The 15515-nt window shown below is 44.9% G+C and overlaps 1 protein-coding gene across 2 annotated transcripts in view; it reads right to left on the bottom strand.

Annotated features, from left to right (window-relative positions):
• The window catches only part of CNTFR (ciliary neurotrophic factor receptor), a 368226-nt gene that overhangs the window by 141956 nt on the left and 210755 nt on the right, over positions 1-15515 (bottom strand). The window lies entirely within an intron of this gene.

The raw sequence follows: 15515 nt of genomic DNA, 5'->3' as shown, positions 1-15515 counted from the left end.
CAGTCCTTCTTCTTTCACAAAGTGAAACACACTTTGCTCTGATTTAGTTTCAAAGCGGGGAAAAATCAGCACACAAAAGGTCAAAGTCAGTAAAGCAGTCACGAAACACAACGATCAGATAACCCTCCACAATGGCCAAACCCACAGGCTGCTCTTTATAGCAGCCTCACTAATGACCACAGCCCCACCCAACCACAGGTGGCCTCATTTTCTTTGATAATAATCTCTCAGTTGTTGTTGCCTATGCATCGCTCTCCACATGCGTGGCTTTATCGTTAACTCTTGTTCTGAATCCAAGGAGGAGCTAGATAATTGATGTCCTTCTGAGCTGTCTGCCCCACTCTCCTCCTCCCTGTCACTCATGTCTTCTTGGTCAGAGGAGCCTTCATCAGCAGATTCCACCGGGGGCAACACAGGCCTGCAGCACGTTGATGTCTCCCCCACATCCACAGTCCTTGGGGCAGGAGCTGGGCCAGAGCTAACCACAACACTCTGTAGTCTATTAACGGTGCAGAAGCATTGCATGTACAAATGTGCATATCTTAACTTAAAAAAAACCCTTTATTGCTAAAAAAAATTACAAATATGATGTTTTAGGGGGTTGTAATATTCCGGCTGGTGGAAGTTCTTGTAAAAAAATGCAATATCTGCAAAACCCCATAAAACTGGACAGGTCTGTATTAAGCAGATAATTTGGGGCCGCTGACCCCTTCTGATTCCTGCCACCAAAGCCCCCAGTGACACACTAAGAGTACCACAAGGTGCTTCTTTCTCCCCATTGCTCTTTGTGTGCACACGGAAACACTGTGTGTGGTCAGGAAGCCTTTTATTTCATTTCTTTATAGTCTGTGTTGGAAGGGGCTCTGTGGGTCTTCAAGTCCAACCTCCTGCTGGTGCAGGAGACCCTATACACCACCCCAGACCTATGGCAGTCCAGTCTCCTCTTGAAGGTCTCCAGTGTTGGGTTGTTCACAACCTCTGCAGGCAGGCAGTTCCGCTGGTTCTCACCGTCAGAAAGTTCCAGGTTGAATCTCTCCTTGGTCAGCTTCCATCCGTTGCTCCTGGTCTGGCTCTCTGGTACTTTGGAAAATAGCCTGACCCACTTCCTCCTCTCTAGGGCAGCCCCGCAAGTATTGGAAGACTGCCATCATGTCCGCCCTTGGTCCTTTTCTTCACTAGATTGTCCATGGTCAGTTCCTGCAACCTTTCCTCGTAGGTTTTGGTTTCTAGTCTCTTTATCATCCTGGTTTCTCTCTTCTGCACTTTTTCCAGAGTGTCAATGTCTTTTTGTAGTGTGGTGACCAAAACTGGATGCAGGACTCTAGGTGTGGTCTAACTAAGGCCTTATAGAGTGGTATTAGCACCTCCCTCCTCCTAGACTCTACCCCTCTGTTGATGCAGCTCAAGATTATTTTAGAGTGAGGCTTCATCAGTTCACTTGGAAGACTGCATTCAGTTTTGGTTGCCACAATGCAAAAAGGATGTTTAGACTCTGGAAAAAATGCAGAGAAGAGCAATAAAGATGATTAGGGGACTGGAGACTAGTGATGGGCGAACTGAACCTGCACAATTCGGGTCCGTACCGAATTTTGCGGTGTTCGGTATGCTGAACATGAACCCAATTTTTTTTCAAACTTCGGGCAAAGTTCGGGGTCGTGTTCGGTGTTCGGAGCTTTGATGTCACCGGCAGGTTGCTAAGGACACCGAGGTGATCATTTCCTGGATTCCATGGAATCCAGGAAGTGATCACCTTGGCGTTCTTAGCAACCTGCCAGTGACATCAAAGCTCTGCCCCCGGAATCTCTTCATGGGAGGGATTCCCCGTTCGGGTTCAAGTTTGGGTTCGGTTCGGGTTCGGACGAATTTTGCGTAAAGTTCATCCAAACTTGCCAAACCGGAACACCGTTGGGTTCGCCCACCACTACTGGAGACTAAAACATATGAAGAACGGTTGAAGGAACTGGGCATGGCCAGGTTCATGAAAATAAGGGGAGACATGATAGCAGTGTTCCAGTATTTGAAGGCCAAGCTCTTCTCCAAAGCATTGGAAGTGGGGACAAGAAGCAACGGTGGGAACTAATCAAAGATAGAAGCAACCTGGAAATTAGGAGAAGTTTTCTAACAGTGAGAACTATCAACCCATGGAACAGAAGTTGCCTTCAGACGTTGTGGGAGCTTCATCCCTGGAGGCTTTCAAGAAGAGACGGGACTACCATCGGTCAGGAATGGTGTAGGGTCTCCTGCTTGGGCAGTGGTGCTAGACTACATGACCTACAAGGTCCCTTCCAACTCTGTCCATCTTTTAATGTTCTATGTGTTTAGAGTTGTCCTTGTAGTTTTGCTCAAGATGCCCGACTGATGCAGAAGGCAGCATCCCAGGTGCGAAGAGAGACACCTGTCCAGGAGCATCTTTGCAGCATCTCTGCTGGCTGCCAATTAGTGCGCGAGCCAATTCTTTTCGGTTTTTAAACATAAGTTCCAAGCACAGAGAAAACAGGATGCGTAACACTAAACACAAGAAGTAGGGAAAAAAGAAAAAATTGAAAGGAGAGAAAACCTAGCAAACAGCGGAGTTCTTCAATCTGCATTAAACCTTGACCAGCCAGAATAGAAATTGATCAGCCTTCTGATTATGCAGAAAGGGAAAACGCATCATTGATCCCGGATTGTAAATCAGTTTGGCATGGGTTTTCCACAGTCATTTCCCCACCGCCTCCCATGCTGGCTTAATAGATCAATAGTTTTTCATAGACTGTCAAAGATTCCAAATTTTAGGTATATAATTCAGAATTGCATTTGCATTCTCTAACCTGCATTACTTTCCCCTCAAAACTATATCAATCAATTTAGGGATATTAAATGGAAACGGGACGAGAGCGAGTCAGGCGCTGGTGGAAATTTTAAGCTTCAATCGTGCCGTAATGAGGCTGGAGGCAGAACCTGCTACATCTATTCTCTCAGGTTTCCAATAAAGACGGAACCAAATCTTTTCTTAATCTCCTCTTAATATCACAAACATATTCCTTAATCCTTGAGCTGTCATGATGAAGTATTTGCCTCCTTGTTCCCAAATTCTTGCAAATAAACGAACATTTTAACCCTCACGATTCTCCTACAATATATTCTAGATGGTCTGTGGATATGAATATATATATATATACACACCATACATCATTACACCAGGGTGATTCGACACAAAAACATGTAACCCTTCCCTGGTGCAGAGCTGAAGGGATTGGATACTGTAGTCTAGAGGATAATTCTCTGCCTTACAAGGCAAAGGTTGCAGGTTCAAGTCCCAGTGGGTATGGCTAGCTGATGAGGCCGAAATAGATCTATCCTAGTCTCCCTTAATTTTCAAATTCAGCAAAAAAACATATGACATATTTTGCTGAATTTGAAAATTATTTTGGCCTCATCAGCTAGCCATACCCTCACTGGGACTTGATAAAGAGATAGATAGATAGATAGATAGATAGATAGATAGATAGATAGATAGATAGATGAGAGCAGGCATCAGAATTTCATTTTTTAAATGTGTCCCAGTGTGTTCACAGAAAAAAGTGACAAGAAAGGTGTATCCTATCATCTTATCTCATCTTATGTCTTTAATATTTAATTCTCTATTAGGAGAAATACCCGAGGACAAAATCCAAGACTTTTGTTTTTGATATTAGAAATTGCCAGCAACTTGGGGTCTTCTTGGGTCCTTCTTTGTCAAGTGGACCAGGTGAAATTGAAGCCTTGTTTGAAAGGAAACCATCACATAAGCAGCATATAGGATGGGGAAAATGTCTCTTTCTATTGAAATAAAAATGAAGGTGATTGAAGGTGAGAAAACAGAGAGCGATAGAATAAAAGCCTTGTTCTTTCTAATGAAGGTGATTGAAGGTGGCGAAACAGGGCTCTCTGTTTGGAGAAAAGCCTGACCCCCTCCTCTCTGGGGCAGCCCCTCAAGTATTGGAAGACTGCTCTCATGTCTCCCCTGGTCTTTCTCTTCACCAGATTGTCCAGGCCCAGTTCCTGCAATCGTGCATTATATTTTAGTCTCCCCTGCCACCCATTAGTTTCCACCCATTGCTTCTTGTCCTGCCTTCAGCTGCCTTGGGGAATAAGTCAATCCGGCCTTCTTTGTGGCAGCCCCTGAGATCTTGGAAGACTGCGATCAGGTCTCCCCTTGTCCTTCTCTTCACTAGACTAGCCAGGCCCAGTTCCCACAACTGTTCTTTGAAGACCACAAATCTTACAAAGGCGATTGAGTGATTGGTTGATTGATTGATTGATTGGATTTATATGCTGCCCCTCTCCAAGGACTTGGGGCGGCTTACAACATATCAAAATACAATATACAATATAAATATCTAAAAATACAATTAATTTAAGGAATTACTCTAAAAAAACTAGTAATATTTAGAAACATAGAAGATTGATAGCAGAAAAAGACCTCCTGGTCCATCTAGTCTGCCCTTATACTATTTCCTGTATTTTATCTTAGGATGGATCTATGTTTATCCCAGGCATGTTTCAATTCAGTTGCTATGGATTGACCAACCACGTCTGCTGGAAGTTTGTTCCAAGCATCTACTCCTCTTTCAGTAAAATAAAATTTTCTCACATGGCTTCTAATCTTTCCCCCAACTAACCTCAGATTGCGCCCCCTTGTTCTTGGGTTCACATCCCTATTAAAAACACCTCTCTTGAAACCTTATTTAACCCTTTAACGTATTTAAATGTTTCGATCATGTCCCCCCTTTTCCTTCTGTCCTCCAGACTCTACAGATGGAGTTCATGAAGTCTTTCCTGATACGTTTGATGCTTAAGACCTTCCACCATTCTTGTAGCCTGTCTTTGGACCCGTTCAGTTTTATAATTTCTTAATCTTGTGACTTTAATATACACCCATGGACTCTCCCAGAATTCCCCAGACAGCAAATTGGGAAAGCATGGTGGCTGGGGAATTCTGGGAGTTTAAGTGCACGACCTCACCTACAAAAAGATATTGACAAAATTGAACATGTCCAAAGATGGACTACAAGAATGGTGGAAGGTCTTAAGCATAAAATGTATCAGGAAAGACTTCATGAACTAAATCTGCATAGTTAAAGGTATAGTTATCTGTACAATCTGAGGTTAGTTGGGGGAAAGATCAAAAGCAACAAGAGAAAATATTATTTGAGTGAAAGAGTAGTAGATCCTTGGAACAAACTTCCAGCAGACGTGGTAGATAAATCCACAGTAACTGAATTTCAACATGCCTGGGATAAACATAGATCCATCCTAAGATAAAATACAAAAAATAGTATAAGGGCAGACTAGATGAACCAGGAGGTCTTTTTCTGCTGTCAGTCTTCTATGTTTCTATCTTAAAGGAACCAAGTTTGAAAAACACCGATTTAAATCTTATTGGAGTTTTTCAATGCTGGCCGTTCTAAATACACATCCATGGATTTTAACTCCCAGAATTCCTGGCTGGAAAAGCAAGCTGGCTGGGGAATTCTGGGAGTTGAAGTCCATATACCCTAAAGCTGCCATGGTTGAAAAAGGTAGAATCCAAGGCTTTGCTTTCTGGGTCCGGCACTAGATCAATCATCAGGGTAGATAAAACCTCCTCTCTTTTTTCCCCTTCAATAAAGAAAATAATTTAGCTCAATCAAACCCTGGCAGCCGCCAGCCGAGTGAGCCAAGTCTGGAATAAGGGATTAAGGGTCGGGAGAACCGAGATTCAGCCGGGCATCGCCCACACCTGGCCGGTCCCCCCTCCCCCCCAATCAGGACCACAACACTTTCCATCCATAAAGACATTTGTGTTGATGAAAGCAATCTGTTGCTAGGGAGGAAGAAATCCCACTTCGGTCTAAGAGGTTGGTTGGCCTTTGGGGAAAAAAAATCAAGACTTCCATTCCAGGATGCGATTTTCTAGCCACTCAAGCAGGAGAAAAACCAACTCAGAACTACAGGGTGGAAGGGGACCTTGGAGGCCTTCTAGTCCAGCCCCCTGCTCAAGCAGGAGACCTAGACCATTTCTGACCCATGGCTGCCCAGTCCCTTCTTTAAAATGTCCAATATGGGAGCATTCACAACTTCTGGTGGCAGGCTGTTCCACTGATCAATTGTTCTAACGGTCAGGAATTTTCTCCTTAGTTCTAAGTTGCTTCTCTTCTTGATTAATTTCCACCCATTGCTTCCTATTTTACCCTCAGGTATTTATTTACTTATATACTTATTGTTTGTTATTGTTATTGTTATTGTTATTATTTTATTTGACTTCTATGCTTACAACATAATAACAATACAAAAAGATACAGCAATAAAAAAGAAGTTGAATATAAGCTCTAAAAAACTAACCCCAATAAAACCCATTTATATAAAAAAACCAATCAAGTCTTATGCGTGCACACCATTCATACAATAAAATTTGGCCATGAAAGATGGACTATTCATGGCCCCCAGGGAAGGCTAGTAGGGTGGGAGTAGTACGGACATTGGGGGGGGGAGTTGGTTCCATAGAGCTGGGGCCACCACAAAGAAGGCCCTCCCTCTGCAGCCCTGCCAACCTGCATTGCTTAGTCGACGGGACCTGGAGGAGGCCGATTCTGTGAGCTCTTATTGGTCTCTGGGAGGGATGCGGCAGGAGACGGTCCCGTAAATATATGCCCCTCACTCCAAAAAGGGCTCAGAGCAGCTAACAATAATCACAAATACAACAATGATAAAAATATAGCAATAAAATCAGTGCTACAATAAAAACAATAATATCGTACAAAAACCTTCAATACTTGCAGTCAATCCTAGTTCCAGGCCTGCCGGAAAAGCCAGGTCTTAATGTCTTTCTTGAAGACCGGTAGAGTGGAGATAGTGGAGAAGTTGATTCCAAAGGGTTGGAGCCACTACAGAGAAGGCCCCGCCAACATCGTTTGGTGGACGGGATCTGGAGAAGGCCGACTCTGTGGGACATTACTGGCCACAGCGAGGTATGAGGCAGGAGGCAGCCCCGTAAAGAGTCTGGCCCTGAATAGCCTGACTCCCTCTTCTTTGTGGCAGACCCTGAGACATTAAAACACTGCTATCATGTTTCCCCTGGTCTTCTTTTCATTAAACTGGCCATGCCCAGTTCCTGCAACCATTTTTTGTATATCTTAGCCTCCATTTATCCCCTGATCTTCTTTGCTGCTCTTCTCTGGACTCTTTCCAGACTCTCAACATCATTTTTAATATTGTGTCAATCAAAACTGGGAGCCATATTCACAAAGTTTGGAATATAATATTAATCGTGTCCCAACAATATTCCAACCCGGGTACGTTCAAGAGGTCTTTGCCAGGCCCACTCCCCACCCACAAACTCCCCCCCCCGGCCTGCTACCACTCAGAAGTCCACGTTTTCCAAATGCCCAGACGCCTCCATTGCGTTGATGGAAAATGTCACCTTGCTTTGGTGAAGCAGCCGAAATGAAACACCTGCCGTCTAAATGTTTTACTTCCTGTCAATTTGTGGCTCTTTAAATTGCTTTTTACAGGCTCGTTTTAAAAAATAATCTTCCTGACGTATTCGGAATAAAGTGACCAGCATGAGTGCAAGCTCAGGTACAGGAGACAGGACTCCCATGGATACGGACATAGAAGGCTAGAAATGTAGAAGATGGACGGCAGAAAAAGACCCCCTGGTCCATCTCGTCTGCCCTGATACTATTTCCTGTATTTTATCTTAGGATGGATGGATGTTTATCCCAGGCAGGTTTCAATTCAGTTACTGTGGATTTACCAACCACGTCTGCTGGAAGTTTGTTCCAAGCATCTACTCTTTCAGTCAAATACTATTTTATCCCTTTGCTTCTGATCTTTCCCCCAACTATCCTCAGATTGTGTCCCCTTGTTCTTGGGTTCACTTTCCTATTAAAAACACTTCCTTCCTGAACTTTATTTAACCCTTTCATGTATTTAAATGTACTTGAGGGGCTGCCACAGAGAGGAGGGGGTCACGCTGTTTTCCAGGGCACCAGAGGGCCAAACGAGGAACAACGGGTGGAAGTTGACCAAGGAGAGATTCGACCTGGAAATAAGGAGGAACTTCCTGACGGTCAGAGCGATCAACCAGTGCAACAGCCTGACAGCAGAGGTTGCGGACTCCCCAACTTTGGACATTTTCAAGAGGAGGTTGGACTGTCTTTTGCCTGGGGAGGTGTAGGGTCTCCTGCTTAAACAGGGGGTTGGATTTGATGACTTGCAAGGTCCCTTTCAACTCTAATAAAAAGTAATAAACAAACACACACACACATATCTCTCCAGCACTCCCTGGACTGCATTGGCTGCCAATTGGTTTCTGGGGTGGCACAGCGGGTAGAGTGCTGTACTGCAGGCCGCTGAAGCTGACTGTAGATCTGCAGGTCAGTGGTTCAAATCTCACCACCGGCTCAAGGTTGACTCAGCCTTCCATCCTTCCATGGTGGGTCAAATGAGGACCCGGATTGGGGGGTGGGGCAATAGGCTGGCTCTGTTAAAAAGTCCTATTGCTAACATGTTGTAAGCCGCCCTGGGTCTAAGGAGAAGGGCGGCATAAAAATCGAATAAAATAAAAAAATAAAAAATAAATTCAAAATGTTGCTGATGACCTATAAAGCCCTACATGGCATCGAGCCAGATTACTTGTGGGACCATTTCCTGCCGCATGAATCCCAGCGACCGGTCAGGTCCCACAGAGTCGGCCTTCTCCAGGTCTCCTCAACTAGACAATGCCACTTAGTGGGGCCTTAGAGAAAGAGCCTTCTCTGTGGGGGCCCCAGCCTTCTGAAATCAGCTCCCCCCGGAGATCCTCAGTGCCCTCGCCTTCCGAAAGAGTCTTGAGACTCATTTATGCCACCAGACTTGGGGCCATTAGATTCTTGCCCCCTGGCCAATGAATGTATTGAGAGAAAGCTGAGCGAATAGAATGACTGGTTCTTTTATGGTTTCTTGGGGTTTTAGACTTTTAAATTAATTAATTGGATCTAAGATATTGAATATTGTTTATTATATGTTGTAGGCCACCCTGAGTTCTTGGAGAGGGGTGGCATAAAAGTCAACAACAACAATAATAATAATAATAATAATAATAATAATAATAATAATAATAATAATAATAATCGAGTTGCAACGACTCTGGCATAAGCCAGTGAAAGTGGTCCCAGTGGTACTTGGCACGCTGGGCGAAGTGCCAAAGGATCTCAGCGGACCTTTGAAAACCATCGGAATTGACAAAATCTCCACCTGTCAATTGCAAAAGGCCGCTTGACTGGGATCGGCAAACATAATTCGCCCCTACATCACACAGTCCTAGGTGCTTGGGAAGCGCCCGACTGGGGATGAAATACGAAATCCAGCATAGTGATCTCGTTTGCTGTGTTGTACTGACAATAATAATAAGTAATACTTTCGGAACCCACCCACCCACCAAAGAAGACTCTTGTAGAAAGTAATGCAATAAAACCAACAGGAGACAGGTACACATCTGCCTCGCATGGTCCACCTTGTGGCTAAGTGGCTTTTCTTGAGCCCTTTTGCAAGCCTGCCTTGCTCCCTTCCAAGCTGTCCGCTGAATCTGTTCCAAGGTTGACCTCACAGCTGTCTCCGCTCTTCAGCCTGGGGTCTCTCCCGGTTCCTTCCCAGGAGAAGTCGGCTTTCCCACCAGGTCACATCCTGCTGCTCCACAGCTTTCTCTCCAAACTTCCTTCGGTGAGGCAAGCTGGACGTGCGTTTCTGGATTTTATGGATGTGTCCATTTGAGCCCTTGCAGATGTCCTAGGCAAGCACAGGCCATGCTGGCTGGGAATTATGGGAGGGGAGGTCCAGCACATCTGGGGAGCATTGAGGAAGGCTGTGTTCCTTCCAAAGGTTCGTCGCTTGTCAACAAAGCTCCGAGGTTCTGCTGTGTATTAATCCAAGTATTAATGGCCAATAATTACTTCAACTGTTGGAGCGATTCTGAGAAACTGGGACAAAATGTTCTGGATTTGCTCAAGCGCTTGAAACGACCCCTATTTCTGGATCATGTTTTGGCCTCAAGCTCTCTGCAAAAACTCCAAATTTCAGGAGAGAAAGCAAAGGTGGAGGAAGCCTTGCTCTTCCTTGAAGACATTTCGCTTCTTTGTCTAAGAAGCTTCTTCAGTTCTGACCAAAGTACCCACTGATCCCAAGGGAAGAAGAGGACTCAGGATTCTGACCCAGCAGGACCTCACGTTCAGACGAATGAAGCAGGGATTCTTCTCCTTCTCCCCAAACTCTGAGAACCGGTCACCCACCCAACACCCCGAAAGACGTGGGTCGAAAAGAGATTTAGACCAGGTGAAAGTCAGCCGTTCTTTGCACAGGTTGTCATTAAACTGCGGAATTCATTGCCACCAGATGTGGAGGTGGTGCCAATGACCCAGGTGGCTTTGAAAAGAGATTGGATGAGTCAAGGGGTGTTGGTGGGTTTCAGGTTTATCAACATTAAATGTTATTTCCAGGTGGCAGCACTTGCCTCCAAAACCCAGTTGCATTGGTGAGTGAAGCAATGGCATTTAGCATTTAGACTTATCAATCACTTCACTGTGCTTTTCCATCCCTCTCTAAATGGTTTACAGAATCAGCCTCTTGCTCCCAACAATCTGGGTCCTCATTTGACCCATCTTGGAAGGAGGGAAGGCTGAGTCACCTTGAGCCAGTGGTGAGAGTCGATCTGCCAAACCTCTGCCAGCCGGTTATCAGCAGAAGGAGCTTGCAGTACTGCACTCTAAGCACTGGCCACCGAGGTTCTAGAAAAATAGATAGAAAGATAGATTGATAGATAGATAGATAGATAGATAGATAGATAGATAGATAGATAGATACATAGATGAGAGACAGACAGACAGACAGATAGTAATAACAATAGCATTAACATTTAGACTTACACATAGCTTCACAGTCCTTTTCCAGCCCTCTCAAACGGTTTACAGAACCAACCTCTTGCCCCCAACAATCTGGGTCCTCATTTGACCCACCTGGGAAGGAGGGAAGGCTGAGTCAACCTGAGATTCGATCTACCAAAGTGCTGGCAGACGGTGGTCAGCAGAAGGAGCTTGCAGGGCTGCACTCTAACCTCTGCACGACTGAGGCTCTCTTTAATGCTGCCACTATAAAGATAAAAACCAAAGATGCTATTTCAGGAGGCAACTGGACTTCAAAGTCCAGAAGGAATTGGGTGGCTTAGAATTTTAATAAATGAGGGATAAACATTGATCCATCCTAAGATAAAATACATAAAATAGTATAAGGGCAGACTAGATGGACCATGAGGTATTTTTCTGCCATCCATCTTCTACGTTTCTATGAACGAACGAACGAATGAATAAATGAATGAATAAACAAACAAACAAACAAACAAACACTTTGTTTGAATGTAATTGGACACTTGGAGATAAGCAGAGGGGAAGTTGGGGAGAAGGGAAGAGTTAATCAGATGCTTTGGGCTTTGCTTCTTTGCAGCCACTTGGCTTTCGTAGAGTCTGTTTTCATTAACCACAGATCTGAGTGTATTTTATTTTCTAACCGATCAAGCTGGGACAGCTGACCCCAGGATTGCCAGCTCTTTAGCCACTGAGCCCAGGGTCTTTGACGGCCAAGCCCTCCTGGACAATTATGGCATGAACTGAAATGAGGCTTGTCTTGACCCCAAAGGGCCCCACCGGACCTCTAACACCAAGATGCTCAACATGGATTTTAATTGATGCTTCCAATTTCAGGTTTGGATGAAGATTTTCTCCTGATGGACAACTGCAAGATCTTGTCAGAGGGGCACATTCTACAGGACATGGATTTTGTTCAAAAAAACAAACAAACTTCCAATTTAATTATTTATTATTTATAACACGTGGGGGGACATGATCGACACATTTAAATATGTTAAGGGGTTAAATAAGGTTCAGGAGGGAAGTGTTTTAATAGGAAAGTGAACACAAGGACAAGGGGCCACAATCTGAAGTTAGTTGGGGGAAAGATCAGAAGCAACGTGAGAAAATACTATTTGACTGAAAGAGTAGTAGATACTTGGAACAAACTTCCAGCAGACGTGGTTGGTAAATCCACAGTAACTGAATTTAAACATGCCTGGGATAAACATATATATCCATCCTAAGATAAAATACAGGAAATAGTATAAGGGCAGATGAGTTGGACCAGGAGGTCTTTTTCTGGTGTCAATCTTCTATGTTTCTGTTTCTATTTAGCTCTATTCCTAAATCTCGTTTTTATTCAGAGGTATCTAAGCCAACCTCAAATGCAATTCTTAAAAACAAAATAGCAATGAAGCGGCAGCATTGGGCAACGGGATCTAACGATCAAATTGATTGCAAATTCTGGAATTCAAATCCACTTTGGCATCTGCGTGTTTTCTATTTTTGAGAAAGGGTTTTTAAAAAATAGGGACTATTGGATCGATGCTGTCAGGGTAATTAAGTTATCTTGTTGCTGTCCTGCTTTGAATGGCATCACATTGGATCTTTAGCTTGGAATTTTGGATGAGGAAGGAAGGCAGAAGGAAAGAAGGAGATAGTAGGAAGGAAGGAAGGAAGGAAGGAAGGAAGGAAGAAAGGAAGGAAGGAGACCTGAGAAGGGAGGGAGGGAGGGAAGGAAGGAGGGATAAGGAAGGGAGAAGATAGTGTAAAGAAAGAAGAAAGAAAGACAGACAGACAGACAGAAAGAAGGAAAGAAAGAAAGAAAGAAAGAAAGAAGGGAGGGAGGGAGCAACAAAGATAGATCAAGGAAAGAGATAGCAGGGAGAAGGAAGTAGATGAAAGAAAGAAAGAAAAAGAAAGAAAAAAGAAAGGAAGAAGGAAAGAAAGGAAGAAGGAAAGAAAGGAAGGAAGGAAGGAAGGAAGGAAGGAAGGAGCCATGAGAAGAAAGGAATGGAGAGCAGGAAGGAGGGAGGGAGAAGGATGGAAAAAGATAGTGTAAAGAAGAAGGAAGGAAGGAAGGAAAGAGATGGAAGGAAGAAGGAAGGAATGAAGAGAAAGAAAAAAGAAAAAAAAGAAAAAGAAAGAAGGAAAGAAAGAGAGGAAGGAAGGAAGGAAGGAAGGCGGGAAGGAGGGAGGTAGATCAAGGAAGGAAGGATATGGCTGGGAGAAGGAAGGAAGGAAAGGAGGGAGGGCAGGAGGAAGGAAGGGAGGAAGGAAAGAAGGGGGAAATTTCCTGACAGTGAGAACAATTTAATGACTTGTTTATTTATTTTATTTATTAATTGGATTTGTATGCCGCCCCTCTCCGGGGACTTGCCTCCAGAAGTTGCTTTTAAGGTGAGACTGCTAAACCCCTTTGTCTGACATGGCACAGGGGTCTCCTGCTTGAGCAGGGGGGCTGGACTAGAAGACCTCCGGGTCCCCTTCCACGTCTGTCCCTCTGTTCAAGTGGAGTCTCTCGATGCCCTTGGGGAACCTCTTTTAGCCAAGGGCGCAGAGGAGGGCCATTCCGCCCTGGCTTAAGAGCTCCTTCCAGGCAGAGCCCAGAGGCTGCTGAGCATCTTCAGTTTAATTAGCAGAACGTCCGAAGCCTCCGCTGATTAGCACTTGCAAGGTCAGTGTCCTGTTAGGATGTCTAGGGGCAGCGAGGCTGCAAGACCTTCGACACATGCAGAGCAGAGTTTAAGGAAGAGTGTGGATGTGTGATACAGCCTTAGTATAGACTTAGTATGCTGAATAAGTATTATCTACATATATACATATTTACAAGCACAAAGGAGAAATAAGCAACAAACTGCACATAGCAGCACGAAGGTAAAGGCAGAGAATGAATGAGCTATCCAGCATTATCATCGGAAGAGAGTGCTGGCGCCCTCTTATGGCGAACCAGCCAAAGTCTTAAAGGTATATTGCATCTATACAGGTACAAACTACTATAAAGGTACAAACTACTTTACATACATGGCAACCCCAAATACTGGTGAGTACCATGTACTAACATGTCCCCCCTTCCCACTTTGCCCGGGAGGCCCAAATGATGCCCATTACTTGGCCAACCTTGGATGACCTTGGCAAGTGCCACCGAAGGGGAGCGTAGGCAGAAGCACCACAAGTGACGCTGGGAAGCTGGGAAGAACCGGACGGAGACAGTCAAAGGTTTCCCAAAGTCATCTAGGCTGACCTCCAATCCGGCTGGGGACATTGGGCCAATTAGCAGCGTTTCTTCCTCGGCAACAAGGATTGTAATTCCAGCAGCCAGGTGCCTATTAGAAGCATCCTAAAGAGGCTAGATCTCAAGGTTAAAGATCTCTCTGGGCACTGGGATGTGAGTCACTTTAAATGCAAAAGGAGTGAGCCAGGCTGCACGGCCCATTGAACTGGCAGGGGAATAGATCAGCACCTGGCAGAGGCCCACGTCACACCTGGCTCAGTGCTCCTGTGTGAAAGTTGCTGCAGGCTTAGCCAAGAGGAAGAGGAAGAGGAGGAGGAAGAAGAAGACAAAGAAGATGAAGAAGAAGAAGAAGAAGAAGTTGTTGTTGATGATGATGATGAAGAAGAAGATGACAAGGAAGAGAGGGGAAAAGGAAGAGAAGGAGGGGGAGCAGAAAGATGAGGGGAAAAGAGGAGAAAGAAGAAGAGAAAGAAGGAGGAAGATGAGGAGGTGGCAAAGGAGAAGGAGGAAGGGAGGAAAAAGAGGAGGAAGAAAAGGGAGGGAAGGAGGAAGAAGAATTGGAGAAAGAGGAAGAAGACAAGAAAGAGGAGGAAAAAGGAATAGCGGGAGGGAGAACTGTGAGAGGAGAGCAAAAGAGGAGAAAGAAAAAGAGAAAGAAGGAGGAAGACAAGGAGATGGAACAGGAGAAGGAGGAAGGGAGGAAAAGGAAGAGGAAGGAGGAGGAAGAAGAAGAAGAGAAAGAGGAGGAAGACAAAGAAGAGGAAGGGGAAGAGGAATAGCAGGGGGGAGAACTGAAAGAGGAGGGCAAAAGAGGAGAAAGAAGAAGAGAAAGGAGGAAGATGGGGAGGTGAAACAGGAGGAAGGGAGGAAAAGGAGGAGGAGGAAGAAGAAGAGGAACACTGAGAAGAGGTGGGCAAAGAGTAGAAAGAGGAAGAAGAAGAGAAAGAGAAGGAAGAGGAAGGGGAATAGGAAGAGAAAGAGGGAGAACAGGAAGAGGAAGGAAAAAGAGGGGAAAGGAGGAGAGAAGACGAGGAGGTGGCACAGGAGAAGGAGGAAGGGAGGAAAAAGAGGAGGAAGAAGAGGAAGAAGAGGTGGGCAAAGAGTAGAAAGAGGAAAAAGAAGAGGAGGAGGAAGAGGAGGAAGAAAAGGAAGAGGGGGAAGGGAGGAGGAGGAGGGGGGAGTTGATCAAACCAGCGAGAGGCATGAGCTAACGTCTGCCAGGCAACTTCAGCCCTCTTCAAAATCAAAATCAAATCAAATTAAAAGGACTCCAATCGGGTGAAACCGAACAACAATTAAATCCTTCTGAATTTCTCTGGGAGAAAATTTACAACTGTCACAGCAAGCCAGCACAGCTGGCCTCCTCCCCTGTGCCAAGGGAGCCCCAAGAAGGCCCG

This window comes from Erythrolamprus reginae, chromosome 2 (genome assembly GCF_031021105.1).
Source record: "Erythrolamprus reginae isolate rEryReg1 chromosome 2, rEryReg1.hap1, whole genome shotgun sequence".
NCBI lineage: Eukaryota > Metazoa > Chordata > Lepidosauria > Squamata > Dipsadidae > Erythrolamprus > Erythrolamprus reginae.
The sequence above is the reverse complement of the archived record's forward strand: the minus strand, read 5'-3'. Positions and strand labels throughout refer to the sequence as shown.